The 23436-nt window shown below is 38.7% G+C and overlaps 1 non-coding gene across 1 annotated transcript; it reads left to right on the forward strand.

Moving 5' to 3' along the window:
• Positions 1–21644: 21644 nt before the first annotated feature.
• Positions 21645–21775, forward strand: LOC111766630 (small nucleolar RNA SNORA70). The gene has a single exon (XR_002798617.1). It is a non-coding gene; the product is annotated as a small nucleolar RNA SNORA70 (small nucleolar RNA).
• The last annotated feature ends 1661 nt before the right edge of the window (positions 21776–23436 follow it).

Below are 23436 nucleotides of genomic sequence, written 5' to 3' on the forward strand. Positions count from 1 at the left end.
GAGAATGGATTCATATAATGCAGATTGCTTGTCTTTCTTCACTTAGCTATTTACCAGAGATTCTTATTATTATTCTGGTATAGAATAACTTAATGGTTTGAAGTAGCAATACTTATTATCTCTCATCATTTTTGTAGATCAGAGAAAGGGATCAACAAGGTGGTTCTCTCAAGATGTTCACTCAGATGATGGCTGGAGCTAGAGCAGTAGGGTCTGGAGCATCTGGAGGCTGGCTGCATGCCTCTTCCTCTCTCTGTATTCTCTGACTTTCTCCATATGTTCCCTCAGTGTGGACTTGTTTGGGCTTCTTCACAGCATGGTAGCTCAGGGCTTTTGTGCAAGGGTTCTAACATGCAAACTAGAGGTACTCTTCTCTGAACTAGCCTCAGAAGTCACACAGGGGAACAGATGTAGCTCAAGTAGTTGCATGCCTGTTTCCCATATACAAGGTCCCAGGTTCAATCCCCAGTACCACCTAAAAACAAAGCAAGCAAACAAACAAAACAAAAAAACAACTTTTATGGGGGAGTGGATGTAGGTGAGTGGTTGAGTACTTGCTTCTCATATATGAAGTCTTGGGTTCAATCCTTGGTGCCTTCTTTAAAAAAAAAGTCACACAACATCACTTCACCTACGTTCTCTTTGCTATGAAGCAAGTCATAAACCTATCTAGTCATAAGGAGAAGGAACTTGTGCTCCAGAGGAACTCTGACACACAGTAGTTCCTATTATACGGTGGTGGTTAGGAGTGATGTATCCCCAAAAAACATGTTCTTCAACTTAATCCCTTCCTGGAGGGTGAACTCACTGTAAGTATGACTTACTTTTTGATGAGGTTTCTTCAATTAAGGCATGACCCACCTCAGTCAAGATAGGTCTTAATCCTATTGCTGGAGACCTTCATGAGCAGAATGAAATTGAAAGAATGCCTCAGTAAGCAAGAAGCTAGAGGTGAATGGCATCCAGAAGAGAACAGGTAGTCCAGGAGAGGCCACCATGTGCCTTACCATGTGACAAGGATCACCAGCCACCAGCCCCAGAGTGCCACAATTCTCAGGGAGAAGGTGTCACCTTGATGATGTCTTGATTTGGACATTGTCCCAGCCTCAAAACCAAGTACCATTATATTGTGTAAGCCATCCCTTTGCATGGTATTTGCAGCCTAGGAAATTAAAATGTATACTACCCTTAATTATATCTATAGGGGTTCTAATATCCTTCATATAGTTAATCCCAAGGATCATTTTTTAGACCCATTTTACCTTTTAGTTCAGCAGGCTTTTGATACAGTTGTTGTTTTAGTTTTCTAGACTCCTAAAATGCAATAACCAGAAATAAAGTGGATTTTACAATGGGGTTTTATTAACTTACAAGCTTTACAGTTCTGAGGCCATGAAAATGTCCAAATCAAGGCATCATCAGGTGATGCTTTCTCCCTGAACACCAGTTTCTCGTGATCCTGGACTCAATTATCATTTAGCAGGGAACCTGGTAGCACCTGCCAGGCTTTCCTTTCTCCTCTGGGTTTTGTTGCTTTCAGCTTCCTGCTCGCATGACTTTCTCCTTGCCTCTTTCTCCATATTCATCCTATTTTCAAAAAGGGACTCTAGTAGGAGGATTTAGACCCACCCTGGACTTTGTGTTACTGAAGTAAACTAATCAAAAGGTCTTATCCACAGTAGTTTCATATCCACAGGAAAGGACCAGCTTTAACATGATTTTCTGGAATACATATAGTCTCAAACTACCACAGTTGTTAACATCCTCTGTGGCAGTTTAAGATTACTTATAAATCCTAAAAAGAGAAAAATTATGTTTGTAAACTAATCTATTCCTCTGGGTGTGATACCCTTTGATTGCATTAAATTCAGTTGAGGGGACTTTTATTATATTACTTGGTAAGACTGCTTTAGGGCTTTTGATTGTACTACACAAGTGATGCATGATGCAGATTGAGTTCCTATGCAGGGGACACCCTTGCTTGGCAGGGCACTCTGCGCACATCAGCACTGCGCATGGGCCAGCTCCACATGGGTCAAGGAGGCCCAGGGTTTGAACCACAGACCTCCTGTGGTAGACGGATGCCCTAAGCACTGGGCCAAGTCCACTTCCCTAAAGTATTTTAGATTTTAATACTTTCATTCCATAATTTTCCTTCATATCACAAATGAATTATAACAATTTTCACCGTATATAATTGAATATAAATTTTTTGGTTTTGAGATACATTATTAAGAAAAATAATGCCAATTAAACTAACACTGCCAATTAAACACAGTACCACTAACTAGTTCAACACAAAACTAAGTCTTCTTTCTAGGGGAACATTTGAATTCTTATTACTAAATATATCATTTTACACATATTGAATGAGGTGTTTAGCCTTATTTAACCCATATTTTCATAATATCTCATCCTTTTGCACGTATAAAAAGGAAATAAGAATGAAATTGATTTAAATATTTATAATATATTTTCATATTCATTCATAAGTCAAATCATCTGAAGAACTTTTCTTTTTTTTTGTAAGCTCACAACTTCTTTAAGAAAAAGGTACAAAGGTAAACCAAAATAAAATAGTCATGCAACAAGAGATTACCCCAGTGTTTTCCTGTGATAAAGAAAGAGAAGAGGACAAGAGCATGGTGAAAACTTTTCTGGTTCTCTAAAACGAGATAGGCAAATTCCTTATTTAGGTAAAATAATGTTTTACAGAAGGGAAAATGAAACAAGCAAAAGTATCGTTGCCGATCTCAAAAAGATGGACAGCACTTTATTTAGATGAACAAGAACTTTTCAAGTCAGAATGGCTCTTCTTTCTATTTGCCCACACAGTAGCATCACCTTTGTCATCAGGATGGTTGATGGTGCAGCGTTTCTTAAAAGTGTACTCCACTTTGTTTCTGGAAGCTGCTGTTATCCATTCTGTACTTTTCAATGTACTTGTATGCATAGGAAATTAGTTATAACTGGCATGACTGCTGACAGGCCATCAGTTGTCATAAGATGCATTGCAATTTCAGAGATGTTAAAACAAGGAAAAATAATGCACATCTTAGAATCAAGAAATTTGGTAACTATTTAGATAACTATGTACATAATGTCTTCTTCCACTACTAGATTTTAATGTCCACAAAAGAAGTTTTCATATGTATGTAGGACTTTCCATTCAATTCCTATAGCCAGGACTTTAGCTCAGGGCCTCAACTTTTCTCTCCAGGAATATTACTATAATCTGTACCTGGTCATCCTTCTTCTAGGATATATTTGTTGGAGTTCTCAGGGCAGAACAGAAGGACAAAGAAGATAAAATAAATATTATGAAATTTTTTAAAGGAATTTTTTCATGTGACTGTGGGAATAGGCAAATCCAAATTCTGTAGAGTAGGTCACAAGCTTTCCAATGAATTCTCTAGCAGAAGCTTGCTGGCTAAAGCAGAGATGGAAATTTTCTCTTTGTTGAAATCATCACCTCCTTTTAAGGCCTTCAACATATTGAATGAGATTTCTCTCACTATTGAAGGCAATCTCCTCAGTTGGTTGTAGAAGCAATAGGCCATAGATGCTATCAACTTACTAAAGATTAAAGTCCACAAAATATCCTCACAGTGGCAATTAAGCCAGTGCTTGCTTGAGCATACAACTGGACACCATAATCTGGCCAAGTTAACACATGAACTTAACCATCACACAGGTCATTATAGATTGAATTGTATCATTCAAGTCCTAAACCCTGGTCCCATGAATGTAAATTTATTTGGAAATCACTTTGAAGATGTGATTAGTTAAGATGAAGCCAAACTAGATTACAGTGGACCCTAGTCTAATATGACCTGTGTCCTTTTAAGAAGAGGGAAATTTGGACACATTGAGCACAGACACTGGGGAGAAGAACATATGAAAACAGAGGAAGCAGAGACTTCGGAGATGCATCTACAAGCCAAGGAAAACCAAGGATTGCCAGCAGCCACCAGAAACAAGAAGAGGCAAAGAAGGATTCTCCCCTACAGGTTTCAGATGGAGCATGGCCCTACTTACACCTCGGTTTCAGACGTCTAGTCTCCAGAACTGTGAGATAATAAATTTATCCAGTTTGTGGTACTTTGTTACAGCAGCTTTAGGAAACTAAGACAGGACAACCTCTATGGTGGAGTTTCTGATTATTTGCCAGGTTAACCACCAAATTCAAGAAGCTAGCTAATACCACTGGGAGCTTATTTTGAGAAAGAGAAGCTTCATCAGTTATGACATTCCCCAACAGGCCAAGGAGCTGAGTCTGTTTTTGCATACAACATGTGTCCTTTCTCATTATATTGCACAAACCTTCTGTTTCACCTACCTTTGCACCAAAAGCGGTACCTGTCTTCCTCAAAGCAATGCTCTGGCTGCCTCTGGGCCACCACATTTGTTGCTGTTTGTACTGAACATCCCTTCTTCCTTTGTCATTTGTCAAGATGTTTCCTCCTCTTAGAATCCATTGCTAAGCCACCAGTGTTTTTCATTTTTTGTGCAGTTCCCTATACTTATTAGAACAAGAATCTAACCCTAGAGGAAGAGACAGCCCTAGTGATAAGTACTGGGCTCATAAAGGAGCAAGAGTTTTCCAAAGCCCTGTTATCAAAACTAAGCCTAGGGGAAGCAGATATGTCTCAAGTTATCGGGCTCACACCTACCACATGGAAGGTACTGAGTTCGGTTCCCAGTACTTCCTGGAGAAAGCTAACTGGCATGACCGGCAGGCATGGTGAGCTGAAACAAGATGATGCAACAAAAAGGACACATAGAGGAAGGACAATGAGAGACACAACAAACCAGGGAGCTGAGGTGGTTCAGGTGTTTGATGCCTCTCTTCCACATGGGAGGTCCCAGGTTCAGTTCTCAGTGTCTCCTATAGAGAAGACGAGCAGACACAGAGAGCACACAGCAAATGGACACAGAGAGCAGACAGTGACTGCAAACATAGAGGGGGGAGATAAATAAATAAAATAAATCTTTAAAAAACAAAAACTAAGCCTGGGGAAAGCAGATGTAGCTCAGTGGTTGAGCATCTGCTTCCTATGTATGAGGTCCTAGGTTCAGTCCCTGGTATTTCCTAAAAAAAAAAAAAACCTAAAAACTAAGACTGAGGCTGTATTTAAACCAGAAGCCAGTGTGAGGTGATTGAGACCCCATGGGACCAATTCTGTGGAAAGGAGACTTGTGAAGGCTAGAAAACAAAAAAGGAGGTGATAAATACCAAGACAAGGGGAAAGGGACTTTGGCCCAGTGGTTAGGGCACCCTCCTACCACATGGGAGGTCCGCGGTTCAAGCCCCAGGCCTCCTTGACCCGTGTGGAGCTGGCCCATGCGCAGTGCTGATGCGCGCAAGGAGTGCTGTGCCACACAGGGGTGTCACCCGAGTGGGGGAGCCCCACGCGCAAGGAGTGCACCCATAAGGAGAGCCGCCCAGCGCGAAGGAGGGAGCAGCCTGCCGAGGAATGGCGCCGCCCACACTTCCTGTGCTGCTGATGACAACAGAAGCGGACAAAGAAACAAGACGCAGCAAATGAACACAGAGAACAGACAACCGGGGGAGGGGAGGGGAATTAAATAAATAAAAATAAATCTTTAAAAAAAAAAAAAAAAGTACCAAGACAAGAATAATCTGATGGAATGTGGCATTGAAAAGCTAGGGAACCCTGAGCATGGGGCCTTTAGTTCTCAGTACAATGCCAGTACTTACAGGGCCAGGGTCATTTGTTGAAAAAGCAATATTCTGAAATTTTATGATTTAGTGTGATAAGATTTAGGTGTAAAGAAGAAAAATAAAAAATATATTTATTTTATATTAGACACAGTATAAGGTATTTTGTATTTTTTCTCTAATTTAATACCTCAAACTATCCTGAAGAATGAATGCAAATATCCCTTTTTTCAAGCATGGGAGCAAAATCAGAGAAATCAAGTAAGTTGCCAAGAGCCATCCAGCTGGTGAGTGACATAACTGAGATTGTAATTATTGTTTATTTGATTTCAAAGTCCAATCCTGCTTTTATAATACTGTACAACATTTAAGAGAAAATGGTACATATAATACATCTTAGAAAGTTTCTCTTTCAAAAATCAGTATGATCAATAAAATTAAGAGCTTAAATTATTGTGTCTTTTACACTTACCTGTTGAATATTTTATTCTGAAATAATGCAAAATAAATAAGGCATCACTGCACAGACTCTTATACAATAGTTCTATGGAATTAAGTCTCTTCCACATACCAAGATGTGGTAGTTTGAAGCTATATGTACCCTAGAAAAACACGTTCTTCAACTTAATCCATCCCTTTGGGTGCAAACACATTGTAAATAGGACATTTTGATGAGGTTGCTTCAGTTAAAGTGTGGCCAAACTTAATAAGAATGGGTCTTAATCCAATAATTTTGTCCTTTATAAGTATAATGAAAATTAAACACATAGAGAGAAAGCCACAGGAAGTAAGAAACTGAAATTGGGGAGACCCAGAAAGAGAAGGGAGACCAGGAGATTCTACCATATGCCTTGTCATGTAATAAGCTAAGGACCAAGGACTGTCAGCCACCAGCTCCTGAATGCCAGCATCTTGTGGAAGAAAGCATCACCTTGATGACACCTTGATTTGGACTTTCTTTAGTCTAAAAAGAGTAAGCAAATAAAGTCTCATTGTTTAAGCTGACCCTTTGCATGGCATTTGCTTGAGCAACCAAGGCATGTGCTAAGATTTTATTTCAAACCCTTGAAAGAGGTATTATTGGGAAGTGGGCTCAACAAATAGAGCATCTGCCCACCACATGGGAGGTCCAGCATTCAAACCCATGGCCTTCTGACCCATGTGATGACCTGGCCCACAAGCAGTGCTGATGCACGCAAGGAATGCCGTGCCATGCAGGGGTCTCCCCCGCTTAGGGGAGCCCCTGGCTCCCTGTGCAAGGAGTGCGCCCTGTAAGGAGAGCTGCCCGGCATGAAAAAAATGCAGCCTGCCCAGGAGTGGTGCACACAGAGAGCTGACGAAGCAAGATGATGCAAGAAAAAGAGACACAGATTCCCAGTGCCATTGACAAGAATACAAGAAGACACAGAAGAATACACAGTGAATGGACACAGAGAGCAGACAGCTGGGATGGGGGGAGCGGCCAGGGAAGGGGAGAGAAATAAAAAAATTTAAAAATAAATAAAATTTAAAAAGGAGGTACTATTTATGATTCCCATTTTATAATATGTAATGAAAATGAGACTGAGATAGAGTAGCATATAGAATAATGACCCTTAAGAGATATCCCTAAACCTATAAATATTACATAGCATGAGGGACTTTGCAAGTGGGTTTAAATTAAGAATCTTGAGATGGCTATTGAGATAGTCATTGGGTCCAATGTAAAGGTCCTTATAATGGAAAAAAGGGGACAGGAGAGTTATAGAAGGAGATGTGTCTATGGCAACCAAGATCAGAGAAAGAAAGAGATCTGAAGATACTATAATGCTAACCTTGAAGATGAAGGAAAGGCCCACAAGGCAAGTAATGCAAGTGGTGTTTAGGAGCTGGAAAAGATAGTCCTGCCCTGCCAACACTTTGATTTTAGGAATTCTGACATTGAGAAAGGTAAGATAATAGATTTGTTTTGTGTCAAGCTACTAAATTTGTAGTAATGTGTTGCAGCAGCAGTAGGGAACTAACACAGAAAGGTTTAGGAATTTCCCCAAGGGTACTGCCTATGGGGTGAGCTGCTGGAACCCAGTCCTCTCTGAACCGAGTTTCATCATGCCTCTGATCTTACTGATGGGAAGTCACAATGAGGAGAAGGTCCAATCCACAACTGTAAAGCAGAAGTACCTCAGTCTACTAGCCAGAATTATACATTTTTAACATGCATAATAAAGGTGAAAAATATGAACCAAAATAAATGTTTATAAATGATAAGCTGCAACCTGCTCCAAGATGCCGAGAGAAAAACCATTCATCAAATTGTACTAAGCTTCAATTCTGGCCAGATGTATATATCCCTTTGTTGTGGACTCAAATTTGATCACTATCCAAGTCTTTCACAATTTCTTCTCTTACAGCTGGCTTATTTCCAAACCAGATGAAAGTTATAGTTTTCCAACTCTGTATGACTTGTTGCAAAGTATATCTTTTTGAATTTACACAGAAAGGTAAAAGTTTACTCAAACTCCACTTGCACATGGTTAGCCTCAAAATGACACAAACTTAAGAATTATTTTTTCTCCAAAAATTTGTTGAATAATCAGTTTTATTTTTATAACTAAATCTAGTGAATTTTGAAAAGATATTTAATTCATAATAAATTTCTCTCTGAATTAGATGCTATATTTTCAAGGAGATAATTAAAACTTCAATAAAAGTCACTTGTACAAAAGCATGATTTTTGATTAATAAATACAGTCAGCACATATTGACTTTCTAATGTATGTAATACCAAAATGTATGCTACCTTTTTAGAGAGAACAACTTTCCCATATGTATGTTAGTATATTATGTCTAAGGTACTTTCCCTGCTGTTACAAGGGGGAAAAAAATCTAATATATAGCCCCTCCTTTCAAAGAGTTTGATTAGGAAAACAGAATATATAATTGAGATGTAAGTAGTAAGTAAATCTCTGAATCTAATGAATCCCAAAATGTCCTTTACTCCCTCTATGCCATTTTTCACCTTATAACCTGAGCAAGTCCTATCAATAACAGTGTCATGACAGATGTTATGTTCTCCTCCTCTCTTTTATTTGGAAGGGTCAGGTCAGACTTCATTGAACAAATGGGACTTATCCTGACGGTGAGAAGGACAGCCAGTACCCATGAATGGAAAATGGGCAATGGTAGAAAGCATGAGGCTCAATGATTGAGTTTACTAAAGTGGATTTATATAAGAAAAGAGACCTGAGACTGGACTAGTATGTGAGGGCCAATTGCAGAAGATCTTGAATATTGCACTCTAGAATTTGGATGTGATCCTTTAAAAGTTATTTTCTTTAAAAACGCTTAGTAAAATACAGTACTTAAGGGCACAGTGTATAAAACCAGCTTAGGTGCTAGTCTATACTGTCACTGTGGGCAAACACTTCACTCTCCTTTCCTCGGTTTCCTTGTCTTTAAAATAGAATAATAAATAGACTTTATCCTGATAAAGCCACTGTGAAGGTAAAGTGTATCAATACAGAAAAGTGTTTAGAATAATACTTGGTCAAAAATAAGTTCAAGTTCTGTCCAAGGGAGAGCTGAACAGAGCTTGTCTACAATTATAAAGAAGAAGTACCTCAGTCTACTAAACTGGAATTATATATTCTCAACATGCACAATAAAGGGAAAAATACAAACTAAATAAATATTTATAAATGATAAGCATCTACCTGTTCTTAGTATAATAGAAAAATTCATCAAATGTTATGAGTTTAATAAATGATTATTATTTCACAGAGCACAGTTGTCAAAAAGAACTTAGACAAGGTAAATATGATTTCTCTTTACAGATTTTTATTTTGATAGCTTTGAGAAACCCAGCAAGAGAAAGATTTTAAAAAATTATTTTGTTTCAGCCAGTGTTTTCCAAAGAGATGTGTTTTTACATTTTTTATTGTTTATTTCTTTATTATTTATCTAATTGCAAAATAAAGTGTCTTTTCTTTTAAGGGCATGTAATAAAATTCTATGATACAATTTGGGAAATTCTATTTTGGAAAATAGGACATTCTTTTACTTTACAAACAAATTTAGTGATCACCTATCATGTATAAGAGGCTCTTTTGAATAGGAAAATGGGAGATGAAGATGCTCTAAAAAGCAGGTGCAGGAAGGGGATATCAATTCTGCAGGTATCTGAATTCCATATTGACTATAAGATTTTTATTAAACAACATAATCAACCTTGATAGTATATTTTCATATAGTTCAACTATAATAGTCACATTATTAAAGGAATGACTTATTTAAGTAATTGATCTTTTCAGGGTTGTTAGCTGCCTTTGTAAAGACTTTGTTTACCAAGTCAAAGCAGGCAAGTAAGATAGGGAATCAATAGACGCATCTGGAACCTGACAGAGAGTCCAAGTGGACATCAATAACCCCCAGGATGGCTGCTGGAAGACCCCCACCCCCAAGATTCTGCTATCCAGAACACAGACTTCTTCTGGAAGCTAGGAAAAGCCCTGGATGTTCCCTAGGGACTTTATCATTGGGCCCTCACAGGGAATTGATGGGTGGGTAATCAATCAAAACAGCAAACAGTTGGAACCCCTCCCCTGCCATTAGCAAAGGCGTGGAATAATTAACAGTTCAAAAAGCCAAGCAGGGCCTGAACGAGGCTCTAGCTCTCTGCTCTGTTATCTCTGCACCCATCTGGCCCTCTGCATGCCTCAGTCACCATTTTTCCTCTGCCCTGTGGCCATACAAGTAAACCTGGGCATTTATAATCTATAATGGAAAGTGTAGCCTGTAAATCAGCCTGCTTTATCACTTCTCAACCCCTTCCTCTCTACCTGGGAACCCTGATCTCCCATTTCTCTTCCCAACCTACCTGAACAAATTACTAGCCTAACTCACCTGGCATACTCTTGAAATTCATTTCTGCAGCATAGCCAAGAACCTAAATAAAATCTGGTAGCAAAGTCACATTTTTAAGATGTATCACATATTATATAGTCTAAACTTCTGATATTCAATTGTCTAGAACAGAAATGTAGCCACTATACTGTTTGGACATAAAATCTATACACCCAGAAAATATTCAACCTTTATTATTAACACCTGGTGTTCAGATATGACTGGAAGCTATTTTAATAAACACTAACTTATGGATCATGTAATTTTATATTATAGGAAATAATATTCATTTAACAGATATCATCAGACCATAAGATGTTTTCCAAAGAGAAACTGAGTGAATAATAGAGGATTATCTTTTGGCTTTTGGGTCAGTCTAAATATTGTTTTCAAAGCATTTCTCAAATCATTCTCCCTTCTCCACCCCTGCTACTACTATCCTTGTTTATACTTTCTTCTGATTATCTCCATAGCTTAACACAAGTTGGTGAAACACCTTGAAGACCTAGCAATAAGTGTAGCTGAAGGGTCAGAGATAGCCAACCAGTTCTCCTTTGGACAGATGCCCCCTGTAAAGACATTTTTATGCCTCCTCTTTACATTCTGAGAAGGAAATTTCTGATAGTTAAGGTTCTTAAAACACATCTTTATTCAACACGTTATTATAATATTCCATAAAAACAAAACTATAATATTAACATGGGTGAACTCAGGCAATATATTTAACCTCAATGAATCTTAATTGTCTTGTCTATAAAGTGAGTATGATAGTACTGACAGTTTTAGTTCCCTAGGCTGCTAAAGCAAATACCATGCAAAGGGGCTGGTTAAACAAGGGGAATTAATTCACTCATGGTTTTGAGGCCGGGAAAATGTCCAAATGAAGGCATTAGCAAGGTAATGCATTCTTTCCTAAGACTGAGTGCCAGTGATCTGTGGCTCCTCTGTCACATGGCAAGGGACGTGGTGGGGTCCACTGGTCTCTCCCTTATCTTCCAGGTTTCTGGTTTCCTTGATTTCAGCTTCTTGCTGAAATCTTTTTATCTGTCTGAATTTCTTTTTATCCGTCTGAATTTCATTCTCTGATAAATGATTCCAGTAGTAGGATTAAGTCCCAGCCTATAGACTGAGGTGGGCCTCACCTTAACTGAAGTATCCTCCTTCAAAAGGTCCTACTCTCTATGAGTTCACACCCACAGGGATGGATTAACTTTGAGAATGTGCTTTTCTGGGGTACATACAGCTTCAAATCACCACAGGGACTCAGCCTACTTTCTCTACCACTTTTTGCCTCAGTTTTCTTATCTGTAAAGTAAAATAAGTAATTTAAAAATCAAGACAATCAACTAATTCTTGGCATTCATTTGTAGGATCTCCACTGGCTTTCAAGTCAGGGCTTTGTGATATTAATTTTGGCCATTCAGTTACTTTTACTCCTTAATTACAAGTTAGTGTCAGTGATTAGGAAGTTAAAAGATATTAGATTTCTAAACCCCAGATACTGGGGGTCTCAATTATGCTGTGGTCCTATGTACAAAGGCAGTTTACATGTCAGTGTGTAACATTCAAGACCCCTACTCCATCATCAGCCTCTAGGATCCATTAGAATTAGAGCTAAAATATTTCATGTTTAAAATGTATATAAGGGGTACACTTATTTATCTTTACTTTTTTCAATAATACCATGACTGGTAAGTCAAAGCTTCCCTGCAAATTCCTTTGCTTTAGACTCTCCAAAAGTAATTTAGCTTAATTGAAGTTGGACTAGTTTAACAACAAAAGCTTTCTTTTGGTAGAATTTAAAAGGGAAAACATCTCTTTATCAGAAATTTCTAAGCCAAGTTTCTTCTCCCCAACCAACTTTCCCACCCTTTCATTCCTGCTGTTTTCTTCAAAACAGGAAATTTCTTTAACAAATGCAGGAACTATTTGGAAATCAAACCTATTGACCTAGGAGCTGAGAAGCTGCAAAACAACTTATTTGAGTTAACTTTTGGGCTTGATTTTTCATCAAGGACCAGAGAGAATGAGCCTCTTAATTACCTGCATTTCTGCTTTTCTAAGGAAAGATAAGCTGTTCTCTGAACCCAAAGATTAGATAATACTGCTGGTTATGAACAATCGGCTGGATATTCTGACAAGTTTGCTAAACAATCCTTCAGAAAATTCTCTCAGACTCTTTAGGCTCACTATGATCAGCATGAAAGTTCAGTAAGCAGGGTGGAACAACCTGATGCTTGACTCTCCTTGGCATAATGCTTTGAGACATTTTTAAGACTTTAAGTACTGGGCAAAATTTGCCCTGTGCTCTTTCTTCCCTGCAAGACAGGGAAGAAAAGCTCTTGGCAAATTACCTACAATAACTTATTTAAGGTTATGTCTAATTCTGGATGTGTTTTTACTGTATTTATTTACTTGGCAAGACTTTGAATTCCATAAAAGCAGGAGTCAGGCAGTCTGCCAGCATGTTTGACTTGATGGATTGTCTGTCTACTGTACCAAGCTCTGAACATCAGCATTTTTTGTGGGGTTAGGCAGGAGATAAAGAGATCTAGATTTAGTAGTCATTGTTGCATTGTTGCATGAAAAAGCAGTGCCAGACTCTAAAGATATAAATAGAATAGGAATCTGAGAGCAGAGAGCCAGGGGTGAAGGATTGTCCAAGCTGAAGTCCTGTCAGTTTTGTGTCACAGCTATTTATGTGATAGAATAAATCACTTGGAAGCAGGTCAAGGTGAAGTCAGAGTACTTGAAACAATTGTTTGTACCTTATCAAAAAGAAGTTTTCCTTCTTCTATCAGTCACCCTCCACAAGAAGACCATTGAGATTTAAGAGAAATCACACCACAGCCAGTAGCTTCTGCTAGCTATGAGGTTTTCCTGATAGTTGATAATTCTAGAAATAGCAAATGTAAAACAATGATGCCTGAATAATGGTACTTTGGCAGGGTATAAGTGTTTGTATCTTTCAAGTATTTCTCTTTCTTTGTCCTGTGCCTATTTCAACAGCGTAGGAGAATTTTTATTTAAAATGCCGTATTTTATAATCCTTTTCTTTAACTTAGATTTCATAATATAAGTAGGAATAAATAAATCTGGAATCTTATATAATACCACAGGCAAATGTAGATTCTACATTAACTAAAGACTTGTATGAAAGGTGATGTGAAAGGTAAAACAATACACTTTATAGAGAAAATAGAAGAGAATATCTTGTGGCAGAATCTTGGAAAAACACCTTAACAAAAAATATTCAAAAGCACAAACATAAAGCAAAGACATTTATAATTTTTATGACATTATATACATATCAAAAGTTTCTATCTATCAACTTCAGCAAGACAGTTTCCAGCACCAGCTCCAAATATCACAGCAATGTGGGCAGTTCAATTCTGACCCAACTACCCAGAGTTAGGACAGATAACACAGGTTCAGGGTTTTCCCCTAAAAGAATGCCCTTCAGGTACCACTTACAAGTTTGGGGGCCCAAGTCACCCTCAATTCTGACTAGTTACTGGCTACAAATTCAGAGGTTCCCACCATCTTCTCAAGTTTGATAAATTGCTAGAATGGCTCACAGAATTTACTTGAAAGCATAATAGTTGTGATTATAGCTTTATTATAGTAAAAGAATACACATAAGTGGTTAAAAGAAATAAAACAAAATAGAATTTCTATGGCTAAGAGATTTAAAATGGAGTAGGGATGTCAATCTGGACAATATACTCAGGCTGGTCTCAGCCTCAAGCAGCAATCTTCTTCAAAACACTAAGGGCATCCAGGCACTATAAACAAACCACGAGTTAGAGAACTCAGTTAACTACCTAACCAGAAGGACAATTAGAGTACCCCAAATATCCACCAACCACAAACAACTTCTGTAATCTTTTCCTTTAAAAACCCTGGCTTAAAAACGCCAAGACCTGACATGATTTGGGTTGCTACCTGAATCTGTGCTTCCCAAGTTGTAATTCTAAGACTCCAGCTAAATGCTTTCATTGCCTTGAAGCTTAGTTTGTTCTTTCTCAGTTGACACTGCGTGGTGTCAGAAACAGGCATCTGACGTGACCACTGACCTGACTCCAGAGATGTCATTAGATTCGAACATGGAGCCCGCAAGAATCCCTTGAGCTCTGCTGTTTCCACGGAGGTGGCCCTGCATTCCTATCGGTGAGTCTCTGAATCTACCTCTTTTTGATTGAGGTTCTAACTTTTTTGTGAGGTGTCTTCTGGCAAAGGGCAATTTGAACTTCAGTTCTTTTGGCTTGGGCTGGGACAGGCAATCCAGTTTGTGAACTTTGGTTAATTTGGTTTGGGCTTGTGGCAGAAGCCCATTTTTGTTTGCCCTTTCTGGTATACAAGAACATTTCCTTTCTGGTGAGTTCTCAAATGGGACTTTAAAAATTCCCATTTTGGTAATGAGCTCTTTTCAGTGGACGGGCATCTTCCTAACTATCCATGTGATCTCTGTTCTGACTGTGAGCAATGAAATAATTATTTTGGTGAGAACAGGATGAGCATTTAAATGCTGTTAGAGCACCCTCCACCTTCTGATGACAAGCCTCTGCTTCCCAAGCATAAGGCTCATGTGAAAGGATAACATGGTCATGAGGCAGGCTAGTTTAGGAAAAGGGAAGATGAGTCTAAGATGTGGCAGAAAAACATGGCATTGAAACATATGACCCTGGAACCCCACCTGGAAACCCCCTGAGGGAAAGATGGCCAAAAAGGAGGCTGCCAGAAGGACACCATGAGAACCCTATTTAGAACAAGATCTCTGTCAGGGTCAAGGAAAAGCCCTGGATATCTTCAACAGGCCTCATCATTGGTCCCTGGGGAACTGATAGGTGGGGTAATTAATCAGAAGAGCAAACAACTGCCCCCTCCCCAAACACGAGCAAGGGGAGGAATAATTAATAACTTAAAAGGTAACCACATAAGCCAAATCTTGCTCTCTCTGCCTTAAGGAGTTCACATCAAATCTCAGTGCATATTTCTATGCTTCTCTTCCATTTCCCAGCAAGATCTGTTCTTTCCCCCATTTCCCAAAAAATTCTTTTTACTCTCCTAACTAAACTGGTGTGTTCTTAAATTCTTTTATGCAACATAGCCAAGAACCTAGAGGAATTCAATACCTCCCTGGCTTCAGTCATGGGTGGACTAGATTGACACAATGTCACCTGCCATCCTCAAGACAATTTCCATGCAACTAGGGTCACCTGCTCATGGGTTAGACAACTAGAGTACAGGTTGTCCACCAGGTAAAACAATCTCATGAAAGGCACACTGAAAGACATACTTGCACAAAGCCCAGACAATCCCCTCAGGCTTAGGCTTTAGAATTGCTCACAATCAGAGCTAAACAAAAAGAATGGGTTCCAATTCCTAACAACTCTAATGGCACACTACTTCTAGTACATGGTTTCACATACAAAAATTATGGTCCTGCCTTATGCAAAATCTTATCCTGCTTTACTTTGAACACCAGAGAAAATCTTGAATTATAATGGCCACAATTGGAATATTTTGCTATGCCCAAATTGGTATATTTGTGCGTTCAGCTAGAAAACAGAAGATTTATAAGTAAGCAACCTGAATGAAACATTTATTTTAATTGGTATCTGGAGGCTTCTAAAGGTATAACTAATTCTAAAGTTGCCTCTCTTCAAGAAACAAAGACTAAATTAACAAATACTTACCTAAGATTTAAGTGAATTATCAAGTTTGAAAACTTACCCAGAAATCCATAACTCCTGACTCTGACTGTTTTAACCTTCCTGTAATCCCTCTGTCTTTCTCCTCAATGTCCTAGTTTATTCTAATCTGCCCCCTCTCTAGTGATAAGATTTCCCAAATCCTACTGAAGACTTGATTTTGCAAAAGAATTCAGTCTTATCATTTAGACTTAGGAGCCTAGATATGCAGACCTTTACAAATTAGTTCACATGACTGCCAGAGAAAGCCATGCCAAAATCTGGATACTCAAAACTAATTGGAAAAATCCCTAAAATGTGTTTTCAAAAATGAACCTGTTAAGACAACTGAAGCATCTAAGCTAGCTAAGCTCTTAAAGTCAGACCTGAGGTTTTACCCTGTATTATTGATTGAATCCAACAATATAGCCCCAAACCTGATGAATCAATAAATGAATATTATAACAGGCTCAAAGAAAAACAGCTTACTAGTGTGTCAAGCTCTCAACATCATTGCAAGTATCCATGGATCTTGTCCTTCAAGCAGTGAAGCTTGGTTGTTACTGTGGGCCCCTAGGTGAAGGAGAGAGAGGAATAGGATAGATGGAAGAGTGGGTAATGAGGGGCAATGGAAGTGTTCTGCACGATCATGCAATGATGCAAACAGGCAATGTTAAATTTCACCAAAAATGTATAAAAGTGTATGGTCTAAAGTGTACTCCATAATGTAAATGACTGACCACGGTTAATAGCTACATTTCAATATTTGTACCTCAGTTGTACAAAATGTAACATTCACATGTTAAAAGGTCATTGTTGGGGAAGGGGGCAAAGAGGGAGGAAGTTGCGTATATGGGAGTCCCCTATATTCTGTATGTAACTTTATTGTGACCTGAAACTTCTTTGAAGACATAATGAGAAAAAAAAAAAAAAAAAAGAGGTAAGACACTGAGAAAGAAATAGAATAGATTACCTTGCCACTGTACATATAGGACAATACCTATTAGAGTGATGAAAGGCAAAACATCAAAGAAAAAATTTTATAGTATTTTTCATTTTTTTAATACTCCAATTTTTTACCTTGTTTTAGTTTTTCTAAATTATTATGTATTTTACTTCTCACGTTTAAACCTATCATTATTATTTCATTTTCATATTAATTGAATTTGGCAATATATTAGGCTTCATTTTTAAAGAAGTTTCGGATCACAGAGGCATTCAACTACATCAGGGGAGGAGCATTGGCGTGAGGAGTAATTGATGGGGGATGCGTGGGAGAGTGTTCACCTGGGCGTGCAGATAAGGTATATAGATATGTTCAAATGTTCATTGGGTATTGACACAGTGGTTAGAGAGTCACATGAAAACTAAGGGAGTGCCAGGTTCCCATCCTGAGCCCTGCCTCATTCCCCCATAGAACAACAACAATCCCCCAAGTGCAAGGGCAATGACCAGTGAAGAAGGATGGTCCAATAATGGGCTCTTGATACTGATGACTATGCTTATGAGTTTGTTGCACCTGAAATTTCAGTTTGGCCTAGTGTTGCAGGTTGCCTGAGTTACCTCCTGAGAGCTTCATGTTGCTCAAATGTGACCATTCTCTAAGCCAAACTCAGCATGTGGATGCATTACCTTCCCCACAGCATGGGACATGACTCCCAGGATTGAGCTTCCCTAATGCCAAGGGATTACTACCAAGCACCAACTGATGATACAACTAGAAAAAGACCTTGAATGGAAGGGAGAAATGGTAAAGACAAATGAGTTTATATGGCTAAGAGACTTTAAAATGAGTCGGGAGGCCATTAGAAGGGTCACAATTATGCACATCTCAGTAGGCTCTCAGAGAAACAGCCAAAATAGATATAATTCCAGGTAGTAGTACTCCTGAGTGCTATGGAGACACCCATGTCCTACAGTCATGGCAGATGGCTCTGGAGTTTGGTGCCTTACCAGTGGGCCCAACTTTGGAATTTGTGCTCCTGAGCATAATGGAGTTGAACTCAGATGTGACTTCTCTATGAATGCCTCTTCTGTTCCTTTTATTGAACCTGTGGTTGGTGCTGGGATTGGTGTATGACCAAAGATTTGAATCCCTGTGCTGTCCATGTGCCAGCTGGACCCTGAGCCTCAGCAGTGTTGCAGCACATACTCTCCAGTTCATTGGACTTAGCCAGGTCAGCTGACAGACAGGAGAGGATGGACAACCACCATACCATGGAACTGAAAGAGTCTACAGCTGCAGGCATGACAGTCCCATCCACCAGTCATGTGGGATCAAAGCTCCTCTCAATTGAGAGTTGGAGTGGGCATTGCCACCCCAGGGTCCTCAGGATGGAGGAATAAAATATGGATTAGAGTGGACTTACTGGTATTCTACTATAGAACTATTCAGACTCTAGCAATGAAATAAATTGTATAATTTATGTGGAAAGAGTGGCCACCAGAGTTGCTGAAGGCAGGGAGAGGGAAAAGAGGTGTGATATGGGATCACTTTCAGGACTTGGAGTTGTCCTGAATGATATTGCATAACCCATAACCCACTGAATGAACTGGGAGAGAGTGTAAACTACAATGTAAACTATAATCCATGCTGGGTAGCAGTGCTCCAAAATGTATTCATCACTTGCAATGAATGTACCACACTAATGAAAGAAGTTGTTGATGTAGGAAAAATGGAGGGTGTGGAGAGTAGGGCATATGGGAACCTCCTACATTTTTTAATGTAACGTTTTGTGTGATGTATGTTATCTTTTAAAAATAAATTTTAAAATATATGTTTTTAAAATAGTAAATTATAAAGAAAAAAAGAAAAATACCTTTAAACAAGTCTCAGGTCTTGACCATGTTAACTCCAAAACCTCTACCATATATATTTTTTTAAAGAAACTTAGATTACACAAATGTCACATAAAAATATAGGGGATTGCCATTTGCCCTGCTCCCCCCACCTCCCACATTTTTCCATATTAACAACTTCCTTCATTAGTGAGGTATATTCATTGCAATTGATGAACATATTTTGGAGTATTGCCACTAAGCATGGATTAAAGTTTACATTGTAGTTTACACTCTCTCCCACTTAATTCTGTAGGTTATGGTAAGATATATAATGGCCTACATCTGCCGTTGCAATGTCATTTAGGACAATTCCCCTGTCTCAAAAATGGTCCCCTATTATACCTGTTTTTCCCTCTCCCTGCCCTCAAAACCTCCAGTGATGGAGGTTTTGATATCAATGGTATAATTTCTTTCATTGCTAGAATCACAATAAGTCTATAGTAGAATATCAGTAAGTCTATTTAGTCTATAGTTCATTCCCCAGTCTTGAGGATTCTGGGATGGTGATGCCCACTCCACCTCTAATTAAGAGGGTGCTGTGATCCCATGGGGTTGATAGATGGGACTCTCTTGCTTGTACCTATAGAGTCTTGGTTCCTTGATAGCTATAGAGCTATTTTGGTTCCTTGGTATGGTATTGTTCATCATCACCTCCTTGTTAGTTGTCTTGGGTGAGACCAATGAACTGGAGCATAGGTGTTGCAACTCTGTTGAAATTCAGAGCCTAGCTAGCATATGGGCAGCCCAAAGATTTAAGTCTCTTGGATGTATTCATATCAACTCTAGTACTAATTATAGGTTCAAATAGAAGGACAGAAGAGCCATGTATAGGGAAACCACAACTAAGCTTATAAATGAGTTCAGTAAAGTCGCAGGTTATAAGATCAATGTACAAAAATCAGTAGCATTTCTGTACACCAACAATGAGCAATCTGAGGAAGAAACCAAGAAGAAAAATCCTATTTACAATAGCAACTAAAAGAATAAAATACTTGGAAAAATTTTACTAAAGATGTAAATGACTTAGATGCAGAAAACTACACAACATTGTTAAAGGAAATCAAAGAAGATGTAAATAAATGGAAGAAGAGTCTCTGTTCATGGATAGGAAGACTAAACATCATTAAGATGTCTATCCTACCCAAACTGATCTACAGATTTAATGCAATCCCAATAAAAATCACCACGGCATGTTTTACTGAATTGAAAAAACTAACTATGAAATTTATTTGGAAGTGTAAGATGCCCCAAATAGTCAAAGACATATTGAAAAAGAAAAATGAAAACAGAGGAATCACACTACCTGACTTTAAAACGTACACAAAACTACAGAGGTCAAAACCGCATGGTAATGGCACAAGGATAGACATAATGACCAATGGAACCTAATTGAGTGTTCTGATATAGATCCTCACATATACAGACAACTGATATTCAACAAGGCCACAAAACCCATTCAACTAGAGAGAATGGCCTCTTCAACAAATGGTGCTTGGAGAACTGGATATCCATATCCAAAAGAATGAAAGAGGAGCACCATCTCGCACCATATACAAAAATTAACTCAAGATGGATCAAAGATCTAAATATAAGTCCCAAGACAATGAAGATCTTGGAATATAATATAGGGAAGCATCTACATGATCTTGTATTAGGAAATGGTTTCATGAACTTTATACCCAAAGCATGAGCAATGAAAGAAAAAATAGATAAATGACACCTCCTCAAAATTAAAATCATTTGCAACTCAAAGGAGTTTTTCAAGAAAGTGAAAAATCAGCCTACTCAATGGGAGAAAATATTTGGTAACATATATCTGATAGGGGCTTAAAATCCAGCAAATATAAAGAAATCCTACACCTCAAAAATAAAGACAAGCAACCCATTTAAACAATGGGCAAGTGATTTGAATAGACACTTCTCCAAAGAAGAAATACAAATGGCTAAAAAGCACATGAAAAGATGCTCAAACATCACTAGCTACTAGGGAAATGCAAATCAAAACTACAATGAGATATCATCTTACACCCATTAGACTGGCAGCTATTAAGAAAACAGAGGACTACATGTGCTAGAGAGGATATAGAGGAATGGGAACCCTCATCCACTGCTCATGGGAATGTAGAATGGTACAGCCACTGTTGGAAGACAGTTTGGCGGTTCCTCAGAAAACTAACTATAGAACTGCCATATGATCCAGTAATTCTTCTCTGGGTATATTCCCAGAAGAACTGAAAGCAAGGGCACGAACAGATATATGAACACCAATGTTCATAGTGGCATTATTCACTATTGCCAAAGGTTGAAATCAACCCAAATGCCCTTCAACAGATGAATGGATTAACAAATTGCGGTATATACATACAATGGAATATTACTCAGCTGTAAGAAGGAATACAGTATTAACACATGGTATAACATAGATGAATTTTGAGGACCTCTACACTATTCTACTTTTGTTAATGGCCTTTTAGAAGAATTAAACACCACTGTAACACGTAAACAACTAAAATGGGGCACCATGGAGTCTAGTGATTTAGTAAATCTTGCAGATCATTTTTTAAAAAGGGAGAGGAGGTGGGCACCCAGTGTGTAGTGGCTGCAGAAAGCAGCCTCCTTGGTAGTGTACCCTGCCTGTTGCTTATACCGGTTGCCCTAAAGAACCTTGGAGACAGCCCTTGCCTGTTGATGGTTCTGTCTGTGACTTCATGTGATCCCCAACCTAGGCTCCAGATGGATATGCAAGGTGGACAGCCTTAGAGGATGGTGGCCTGTGTCCACATTGGCCAAATCATCATGTCCATCCGCACTAAGCTTCAGAACAAGGAGTATGTGATTGAGGCACTGTGCAGGGCCAAGTTCAAGTTCCCTGGCTGCTAGAAAATTCACATCTCCAAGAAGTGGGGCTTCACCAATTTGTCAATGCTGACAAATTCAAATACATAGTGACCAAGAAACACCTCATCCTGGATGGCTGTGGGGTGAAATACATCCCCAATCATGGGCCTTGGACAAGTGTGGGCTCTGCACTCAAGAGGGCTTTGCCAGCACTGCCATCACCTGACCTGTGCCCTCCAATAAATGACTTCCTGGTCATTGGGGAAATAAAAAGAACCTCCCAGCCTAAAACAATAGCTAAGTAAGCCCAATAAACCCTCTAGGCACCATGGTTCAGAGGACTGTTACTTTTAATTACTGTAAATAACCTGGACACTAGAAAAGATACTGCCCCAAATCTCCCAAAACAACAACACTCCCTATTGTTTTTTTTTCCCCTAAGAAAGTGAAGAGTCTTTCAGTGTGACTGCTAAGGCCGCCTCAGGAAATGGCAGAGTATCTTTTTTAGATACTATTCTAAATTGCATTCTTTCTGTCCCACCTATCCCTGCCCTCAGGGTCTCCTCCTAGACCTTCAACAAATCCAAAGCATTCCAACTTTCCCTCCTCCCAAAATCAAGCACCAAATAAGAACTTATGCCTTGCAAGAGAAATTGGATTCCTAATCTTTCTTTGATGGCTCAATTTTTATATGTCTTTTAAAAGCTAAACAAATTTAACCCCTTTCTGGGATGAAATTAGTCAAATTTCCTTAAAAGAAATAAAGCCTAGTTTGCTCAGCACTTCACCCTGGGACACCCTAATTACACGTAACACTTTTTTCTCCATGTCCATGAATGATAAAGGAATGCCCTGGGTTTCCTTATAAAGACCAACATAGAACTCTAGCATATTACAGCCAGGAATTAGATACCTTAGCTAAGGCACTACCCCAGCATGAGGTCCATTGCTGTGATGGCAAAACTTTTAGAATCAAATGAAGAATTAATTATGGGATCTCCCTTGACTATTTATGTGTCTCATTCTGTTGAAGCCTTCTCTACCAAGAGATAATTAGGAAATTCTTACTTTCCTCTCCCAATATCTCCTTTGTTCATTGTCACTACCTCAACCTGCTACTTTGCTTCCTATTTCTGAGAAACTCCTTTAACTGACAAATTAATAACCTCTCAAATAGATTTTCAAGAAACCCCAATTGAAAATGCAGATGTTATCTGAAATGCAGATAGTTCCCCCCTTAAAGATAACTCAGGAATCTATCCCTTAAGATATAATATTACCTCTAACAATGTGATCATAGAAGTAAATTCCTTATGTAATGCTACCTCAGCTCCGCAAGCTGAACTCTTTGTCCTCACAAGAACCTATATGTTTGCAGCAGGAAAAATGGAATATATATACCAATAGTCAGTAAGCCTTTGCAGATGATTCATGATTGGGGATGTTATGGAAGCAAAGAGGTTTTTTAACCTCCTATAGAGGAAAAACTAAAAAACTCAG

This window comes from Dasypus novemcinctus, chromosome 4, assembly GCF_030445035.2.
Source record: "Dasypus novemcinctus isolate mDasNov1 chromosome 4, mDasNov1.1.hap2, whole genome shotgun sequence".
NCBI lineage: Eukaryota > Metazoa > Chordata > Mammalia > Cingulata > Dasypodidae > Dasypus > Dasypus novemcinctus.